An 8,503-nucleotide genomic window follows, 5' to 3' on the forward strand; every position below is an offset into this window, starting at 1 on the left:
GCTTTTGGGGGCCCCCCTTGGTTTGGAAGTTTTTTTTTTTTTTCTGGACCCGAACACTTTTGGTACCAGGTTGGCCTCCCCAGAGTTTGCCTTGCAGGTAATGCCCTGAACACTTTTCATTCCAGTTTGGCCCCCTAGAGTTTGCCATGCAGTTTTGGCCCTGATCCCTTTTCGCTCAGGTTTGGGCTCCTCAGGCTTTGCCTTGCAGGTTTGACGCTGAACCCTTTTCGTTCTACTTTTCGTCCCACAGATTTTGCCTTTTGCAGGTTGGGCCCAGAATTGTTTTGATTCCACTTTGGAACCCGCAGCCTTTGACTGCAGGTTTGCCAGCCCCCCCATCCTTTGCCTTGTAGCTTTGGCCCTGAACCCTTTTGGTTCCAGTTTGGATCCCGCAGCCTTTGCCTTGCAGGTTTGGACCTGAACCTTTTGTTTTCACATTGTTTACACATTTGTTTTGTTTACACATTGGGCTCTGCAGCCTTTACTTTGTGGGTTTGGCTCCACAGCCTTTGCCTTGCAGCTTTGGCCCAAAGAATTTGGTTCCAGTTTGGGCCCTGCAGCCTTTGCCTTGCAAGTTTGATCCCGAACGCTTTTGGTTCCAGTGTGGGCCGACTCTAGTTTGCCTTGCAGTTTTCACCCCGAACACTTTTCGTTCAGGTTTGGGCCCCACAGCCTTTGCTTACAGGTTTGACCCCCGCAACGCTTTTTGTTCCAGGTTTGCCCCCCTAGAGTTTGCCTTGCAGGTTTTGCCACATCCTGGTTTGTTTCATGTTGGGTCTTGCAGCTTTTGCCTTGCAGGTTGGCCCCAAACCCTTCTGGTACCAGTTTAGTCACCCAGAGTTGGCTTTGCAGGTTTGGTCGTAAGCCCATTTGGTACCAGTTTGGACCCCCTAGAGTTTGGGTTGCACATTTGGCCCCCAACCCATTTCGTTCAGGTTTGGGCCCCGCAGCCTTTGCCTTGCAGGTTTGGCCCCGAACCCTTTAGGTTCCACTTTGGGCCCCACAACCTTTGGCTTACAGGTTTTGGCCCTGAATCCTTTTGGTTGCACATTGGGTCCTGCAGCCTTTGCCTACAGGTTTGACCCCGAAACCAATTTGTACCAGTTTGGGCCCCACAGCCTTTGCCTTGCAGGTTGGGGCCCGAACCCTTTTTGTTCCCGTTTCGGCCAGATAGCCTTTGCTTTGCAGGTTTGGCCCCGAACCCTTTTCTTTCATGTTTGGGCTCCACAGCCTTTGCCTTGCAGGTTTGGCCCCAACCATTTTCATTCAGGTTTGGTTCCCACAGATTTGCCTTGCAGGTTTGGCCCCGAACCGAACGCTTCTCGTTCCAGTTTGGGCCAAGCAGGCTTTGCCTTGCAGTTTGGCCCCGAGCCCCTTTTGTTCAGGTTTGGGCCCCGCAGCCTTTGACTTGCAGTCTCTCCCCCTCCCCCCCCACCCAGCTTTTTGGTTTGCAGGTTTTTCCCCGAACAAGTTTGGTTCCAGTTTGGGACCCACAGCCTTTGCATAGCAGGTTTGTCCCGCCAGCCTTTGCCTTGAAGGTTTGGCCCCGAACCCTTTTGGTTCCAGTTTAGGCCCTGCAGCCTTTGCCATGAAGGTTTTTCCCCAAGCCTTTGCCTTGAAGATTTGGTCCCGAACCCTGTTGGTTCCAGTTTGGGCCCCACAACCTTTGCCTTGCTGGTTTTTTCCCCCAGCCTTTGACTTGCAGGTTTGGTCCGAACACTTTTTGTTCCAATTTAGCCCCCACAGCCTTTGCCTTGCAGGCTTAGCCCCAACCCTTTTTGTTCCACTTTGGCCCCCCAAAAGGTTGTCTTGCAGCTTTGTCCCCAACCCTTTTCATTCCAGTTTGGGCCCCACAGACTTTAACTTTCAAGAGGGGCCCCGAACCACTATCGTTCCAGTTTGGGCCAGGCAGCATTTGCCTTGCAGCTTTGGCCCTGAACCCTTTTTGTTCCAGTTTGGGTCCCGCAGATTCTGCCTTGCAGGTTAGGCCCAAAATGCTCTTGGTTCCAGTTTGGGTCCCGCAAACTTCGCCTTGCAGGTTTGGCCTCGAACCCAATTAGTTTCAATATGGGTCCTGTAGACTTTGACTTGAAGGTCTGGACCCGAAACCTTTTGCTAACAGCTTTCCTCCTCCCCCCCCCCCCCCACCACCCGAGAGTTTACCTTGCAGGTAATGCCCGAACCCTTTTGGTTCAAGTTTGGGTCCTGCAGCTTTTGCCTTGCAGGTTTGGCCCTGAACTCTTTTTTTTCCAGTTTGAGCCACGCAGCCTTTCCCTTGTTGGTTTTTCCCCGAACCCTTCTCCTTCCACTCTGGGCCCCGCAGACTTTACCTTGCAGATTTGGCCCCAGACCCTTTTGGTTCCAGTTTGGGCCCAGCAGCCTTTGCCTTGCAGGTTATGGCCCCAAACCCTTTTGCTTTCAGTATGGGCCCTGCAACATTTGTATTGCAAGTTTGGCCCCGAACACTTTTTGTTCCAGTTTGGGCTGGGCAACCTTTGTCTTGCAGGTTGGGCCCTGAACCCTTTTCCTTCTAGTTTGTGTCTCGCACACTTTGGCTTGCAGGTTGGGCACAGAATGCTTTTGGTTCCAGTTTGGGTGATCTAGAGTTTGCCTTGCAGGTTTGGCCCTGAACCCTTTTGGTACCAGTTTGAGCCCCCAGTGTTCACTTTGCAGTTTTGGCCCCAAACTATTTTGGTTCCAGTTTGGGCCCCCTCGAGTTTGCCTTGCAGGTTTGGCCCTGAACACTTTTCGTTCAGGTTTGGGCCCCACAGCATTTGCCTTGCAGGTTTGGCCCGGAACCCTTTTGGTTCCACTTTGAGCTCCGCAGCCTATTCCTTGCAAATTTGGACCCAAACCCTTTGGGTTCCAGTTTGGGACCCCTAGGGTTTGCCTTGCAGTTTTGGGCCCAAACCATTTCCTTTCAGTTTGGTTCCCGCAGCCTTTGCCTTGCAGGTTTGGCCCTGAACCCTTTTGGTACCAGATTGGACGCCCTAGAGTTTGCCTTGCAGGTTTGGCCCCTAACCCTTTTCATTCAGGGTTGGGCACCACAGCCTTTGCCTTGCAATTTTGGCCTCGAACCCTTTGGTTCACTTTGGGCCCCGCATCCTTTACCTTGCAGGTTTGGCCCCCAACACTTTTGGTTCCAGTTGGTCCCCACAGCCTTTGTCTTGCAGATTGCCCCCCCAATCTTTGCAGTGCAGGTTTAGCCTCGAAGACCTTTCGTTCTGGTTTTAGCCCCACAACATTTGGCCAGGTTTGGACCCGAACCCCACTAGTTCCAGTTTGGACCTCACAGCCTTTGCCTTGCAGGTTTGGCCCTGAATTCTTTTCATTTCAGTTTGGATCTGCAGACTTTGACTTGCAGGTTAGGTCTGAAATGCTCTTAGTTCCAGTTTGGGTCCCGCAGCCTCTTCCTTGCAGTTTTGGCCCAGAACCCTTTTGGTTCCAATTTGGGCCCCCTAGAGTTTGCCTTACAGCTTTGAACCTGAACACTTTTGGTTCCAGTTTGGGCTCTGCAGCCTTTCCCTTGTTGATTTTGCCGGAACCCTTTTCCTTCTTCTTTGGGCCGGCCCCACAGCTTTTGCCTTGCAAGCTTGTCCCCTAGGCTTTGCCTTGCAGCTTTGGCACTGAACCCATTTCATTTCAATTTGGGTCCTGCAGCCTTTGTCTTGCAGGTTTGGACCCAAAACCTTTGGTACCAGTTTGGTCTCCCAAGAATTTGCCTTGCAGGTATTGCCCCGAACCCTTTGGTTCTAATTTGGGCCCCCTAGATTTTGTCCTGCAGGTTTGGCCCCAAACCCTTTTCATTCAGGTTTGGGCCCTGCATTCTTTGCCTTGCAGGTTTGGCCCGAACCCTTTTCATTTCAGTTTTGGTCTTTCTGCCTTTGCATTGCAGGTTTGCCACCACAGCCTTTGCCTTGCAGGTTGGGCCTGAACCCTTCTCATTTCAGTTTGGGCCAGGCAGCCTTTCCCTTGCAGGTTGGGCCCTGAACCCATTTCATTCCAGTTTGGACCCCGCAGACTTTGCCTTGCAGATTTGGTCCCAATCCCTCTTGGTTCCAGTTTGGGCCTCCTAGAGTTTGCCTTGTGGGTTTGGCTCCGGACCCTTGTCATTCAGGTTTGGGCCCCGCAACCTTTGCCTTTCTGGTTGGGCCCCACACTTTTTTGGTTCCAGTTTGGGCCACGTTGCCTTTGCCTTGCAGGTTTGCCACATCCGACTTTGCCTTGCAGCTCTGACCCCGAACTGTTTTGGTCCCAGTTTGGGCCTTGCAACCTTTGCCTTGCAGGTTTGGTCTCTAAACCATTTGGTTCCAGTTTGGACCCCGCAACCATTGCCTTGCAGGTTCTGCTCTAAACCCTTTAGGTTCCAGTTTGGACCTCACAGCCTTTGCTTTGCAGGTTTGGCCCCCAACCCATTTTGTTCCAGTTTGACCCCACAGGGTTTGCCTGGCAGGATCGGCCCCGAACCCTTTTGGTTGTTGTTTTGGCCCCACAACCTTTGCCTTGCAGGTTTGTTCCCCCCAGACATTGCTTTGCAGGTTTGGCCCTGAACCCTTTTTGTTCAGGTCTGGGTCCTGCAGGCTTTGCCTTGCAGGTTTGGCCCCCAACACTTGTGGTTCCAGTTTCGGTCCCACAGCCTTTGCCTTGCAGGTTTGGTCCTGAACCCTTTTGTTTTCAGTTTGGGCTCTGCAGATTTTGCCTTGAAGTTTTGCGCTCTTCCCCCCCCCCCCCCCCCCCCGGCCATTCTTTTCCTTGCAGCTTTTCCCTGAACCCTTTTGGTTCCAGTTTGGGCCCCACAGCCGCTGCCTTGCAGGTTTGACCCTGAACCCTATTGGTTCCAGTTTGGGCCCTGCAGCTCTTGCCTTGCAACTTTGTCCTCGAACACTTTTGGTACCAGTTTGACCCCCCAGGGGTTTGCCTTGCAGGTTTGGACGCTAACCCTTTTGGTTCCAGTTTGGGTCACCTTGGGTTTGCCTTGCAGGTTTGGCCCTGAACTCTTTTTGTTGCAGTTTGGGTCCTGCAGACTTTGCCTTGCAGGTTGGGCCCCAAAACCCTCTCATTCCAGTTTGGGCCCCGCAGACTTTGCCTTGCATGTTTGGCCACGAACCCTTTTGGATACAGTTTGGGCCCCCTAGAGTTTGCCTTGCAGGGTTGGCCCAGAGTCCTTTGTTTCCACTTTGGGCCCCGCAGCCTTTGCCTTGCAAGTTTGGCATGGAACACTTTTGGTTTCAGTTTGGGCCCCCTAGTGCTTGCCTTGCAAGCACAGAACACTTTTGGTTTCAGTTTGGGCCCCCTAGTGTTTGCCTTGCAGGGTTGGCCCCAAAACCTTTGGTTCTACTTTGGGCCCCACAGCCTTTGCCCTGTAGGTATGGCTCCCCACCCTTTTTGTTCCAGTGTGGCCTCTCCAGATTTCCCTTGCAGGATTGGCCCCAAAACCGTTTTGTTTCAATTTTGGTCCGCAGACTTTGCCTTTCAGGTTTGCCCCTCACATCCTTTGCCTTGCAGCTGTGGCACCAAATCCTTTTGGTTCCACTTTGGTCCACCCAGCTTTGGTCCACCCAGCCTTTGCCTTGCAGGTTAGGCCCAGAACCCTTCTGGTACCAGTTTGGCCCCCCCAGAGTTTGCCTGGCAATTTGGTCCAAACCCTCCCGGTTCCAGTTTGGGCCCCCTAGAGTTTACCATGCAGGTTTGGCCCCAAACATTTTACCTGCCGGTTGGGTTCTGGAGCCTTTGCCTTGCAGGTTTGACCCCAAACACTTTTCCTTCCAGTTTGGGTCCCACAGTTTGCCTTATGGGTTGTGCACAGAATGCTCTTCATACCAGTTTGGGTCCCGCAGCCTTTGCCTTGCAGGTTTGGACCCAACCCTTTTGGTTCCAGTTTGGGCACCCTAGAGTTTGCCTTTCAGGTTTGGACCCACCCCTTTCCATTCAGGTTTGAGCCCCGTAGCCTTTGCATTGTAAGTTTGTCCCTTGAAGCCTTTGGTTCCGGTTTCGGCCCCACAGCCTTTGCTTTGCAGGTTTGGCTCCAAACCCATTTCATTTCAATTTGGGTCCTACAGCCTTTGCCTTGCAGGATTGGACCTGAAACCTTTGGTATCAGTTTGCCCCCCTAGAATTTGCCTTACAGGTATTCCCCCAAAACCTTTGGGTTTCAGGTTGGCCCCCTAGATTTGGCCCTGCAGGCTTGGCCCTGAACCCTTTTCATTCAGGTTTTGGCCCCAGAGTCTTGCCTTGCAGGTTTGGCCCCGAACCCTTTTGGTTCCAGTTCGGGCCCCACAACATTTGCCTTTGCAGGTTTGCCCCCCAAATCTTTGCCTTACAGGTTTGGCCCTTAACACCTTTGGTACCAGTTTGGCCCTCCCAGATTTTGCCTTGCAGGTTTGGCCCTTAACACCTTTGGTACCAGTTTGGCCCTCCCAAATTTTGCCTTGCAGGTTTGGCCCCGAATCCTTTTGGTTCCAGTTTGGGCCCTGCAGACTTTCCAGTTGGTCCCACAGATTTGCCTTGCAGTTTTGGCCCCAAACCCTTTTCATTCAGGTTTGAGCCCACACAGCCTTTACCTTACAGATTTGGCCTCCCAGTCCTTAAGTTCCAGTTTGATCCCCTCGGAGTTTGCCTTGAAGGTTGGGCCCCGAACACTCTCGTTTCTGCTCCGTTAGGCCGGGTAGGCTTTGCCTTCAGGTTTGGCCTCGACCTTTTTCATTTCAGTTTGGGTTGCGCAGCATTTGCCTTGCAGATTTGGCCCCGACTATGGGGGACACTTAAATTTTGACTTGCAGGTTTGGCCCCGAATCCTTTTCGTTCAAGTTAGCCACCAAACCCTTCTCGTTCCAGTTTGGGCCGGGCAGGTTTTGCCTTTCAGGTTTCGTCCTGAACACTTTTCAATCCAGTTTGGGCCCGCAGCCTTTGCCTTGCACCTTTGTCCACGAACATTTTTTGTTCCAGTTTGGACCCCGCAACCTTTGCCTTGCAGGTTTGGTCCCAAACAATTTTCCTACCAGTTTGGCCCCGCCAGAGTTTGCCTTGCAGGTTTGGCTGGAGCCCTTTTGGTTCAAGTTTGGGCCCCACAGCCTTCGCCTTGCAGGTTTTGACCCGAACCCTTTTTGTTCCAGTTTGCCACCCGCCCCCCGCCGCAGGGTTTGCCTTACAAGTTTGGCCCCTAACCCTTTTGGTTCCAGTTTGGACCACCTCAGGTTTGCCTTGCAGGGTTGGCCCCCAAAACCTTTTGGTTCTAGTTTGGATCCCACAGTCTTTGCCTGGCAGTTATTGCTACCAACCATTTTTGTTCCAGTGTGGCCTCCCCAGAGTTTCCCTTGCAGGATTGGACCCGAACCTGTTTCAATTCAGTTTTGGTCCCACAGCCTTTGCCTTGCAGGTTTGGCCCCAAAACCTTTAGGTTCCTGTTTGGGCCCTGCAGCCTATGTCTTGCACGTTTGTCCCCCCAACCTTTGCCTTGCAGGTTTGGGTCTGAACCCTTTTTCTTCCAGTTTGGGTCCCGCAGAATTTGCTTGCAGGTTAGGCCCTGAACGATCTTGGTTTCAGTTTGGGTCACTCAGGCCTTGCCTTGCAGTTTTGGCCCCGAATGGTTTTGGTTACAGTTTGGCCCCACAGCCTTTGCCTTGCTGGTTTGGTCCCGAACCCATTTCGTTACAGTTTGGTTCCTGCAGCCTTGAAGGTCTGGACTCGATCCCTTTGGTACCAGCTTGCCCCCCACCCAGAGTTGGCCTTGGCAGGTGTGGCCCCGAACTCTTTTCGTTCTGGTTGAGCCCCACAACCTTTGGCCTTGTAAGTTTGGCCCCATTGCTTTTGTGTTCCAGGCCTGGCCCCAAAGACTTCGCATTCCAGATTGGGCCCCATCACTTCTTTGCCTTCCAGGCCTGGCTCTGAATCATCTCGTTCCAGATTTGACCACCATTCCCCCCACCGCCTTTGCCATTCAGGGCTGGCCCCGAAGCCTTCTCATTGGCAGGTGTGTCCCCTGAAACTGCCTTTGCCTTCCAGCCTGGCCCCGAAGCCTTCCCATTCCCAGTTGGGCCCCCCAGCCTTTGCCTTCCAGGCCTGGCCCTGAACCTTAAATGCTCCAGTTTGGGCCCCCGCACCTTCACCTTCGAGACAGTCCCCCGAAGCCTTATTGTTCAGGTTGGGCCGCCCACCTTTACCTTCAGGCCTGGCCCTGAACCCTTCTCATTCCAGTTGGGTCCCCCTGCCTTTGCCTTCCAACTATGGTCCCTAGCACTTCTTGTACCAGTTTGGGCCACTCTGCCTTTGCCTTCCAGTTTGCCCCCGCCCCCCCACACCTTTGCCTTCCAGTCCTAGCCCTGAACCCTTCTCCTTTCAGGTTTGTCCCTCCACCCCGCTTTTGCCTTCCAGCCTGGCCTCCAGCCTTTGCCTTCCCGGCCTGGCTTCAAATTCTTCTCAATTCATGGTTGGGGACCACACATTTGGCTTTCCAGATTTACCTCGCACCCCACCCCCAGCCTTCGCCTTGCAGGCCTGTTCCTGA

The sequence above is a fragment of the Ornithorhynchus anatinus genome, chromosome X4, assembly GCF_004115215.2.
Source record: "Ornithorhynchus anatinus isolate Pmale09 chromosome X4, mOrnAna1.pri.v4, whole genome shotgun sequence".
NCBI classification, from domain to species: Eukaryota; Metazoa; Chordata; class Mammalia; order Monotremata; family Ornithorhynchidae; genus Ornithorhynchus; species Ornithorhynchus anatinus.